Here is a 572-nt window from a genome sequence, read left to right on the forward strand (position 1 = left end):
TTTGGCGACGGGCACCGCCATGTCGGTAGCGCACGGCCGGAGGGGCTCTCCTGATCCACCCCCGGCCACTCCCCGCCCCGAGTAGGGGCGTCGGGCTAGGCCTGCTGCCGCCCCGCCCGGAGGCGCCGTGCTGGCAAGGGGGAGTTAGGTACAGAGGTGGTCTCCCGCGCTTGATCTTCTCTTACACCTCCCTTGGCGTGAACCCGAGGCGCGACAAGAAGCATTGTTTTTTGTGTGTAACTTTGCTTCACAGACCGTCACGACAAAAGAGTGCCACTCATTTTCAGCTGCATCAGCTGTGCTGAGGCAACTTCAGCCAAGAGGCCTGTTTGCTTGTTTGCCAGTCTCTTTTTTAAAAATAAAAAGCTAAATCGAGAACAGCAAAACGAGTCTCAATTTAGGATATGTGAGACCAATAGAAGCAACTAGCAGGGAACAAAGAGTTAAAATCTGTGGACAATATGGGTCTTAAAAGCTGTTGCAAGTCATATTTGTTGACCATATGAAGCTAGTGAAACATTGCCTGTTTCCTGCCTATGGTACATAACTGATGGAAATCAAGGACCTGATTT

This window comes from Colius striatus, chromosome 4 (assembly GCF_028858725.1).
Source record: "Colius striatus isolate bColStr4 chromosome 4, bColStr4.1.hap1, whole genome shotgun sequence".
In the NCBI taxonomy this organism is placed as follows: Eukaryota; Metazoa; Chordata; class Aves; order Coliiformes; family Coliidae; genus Colius; species Colius striatus.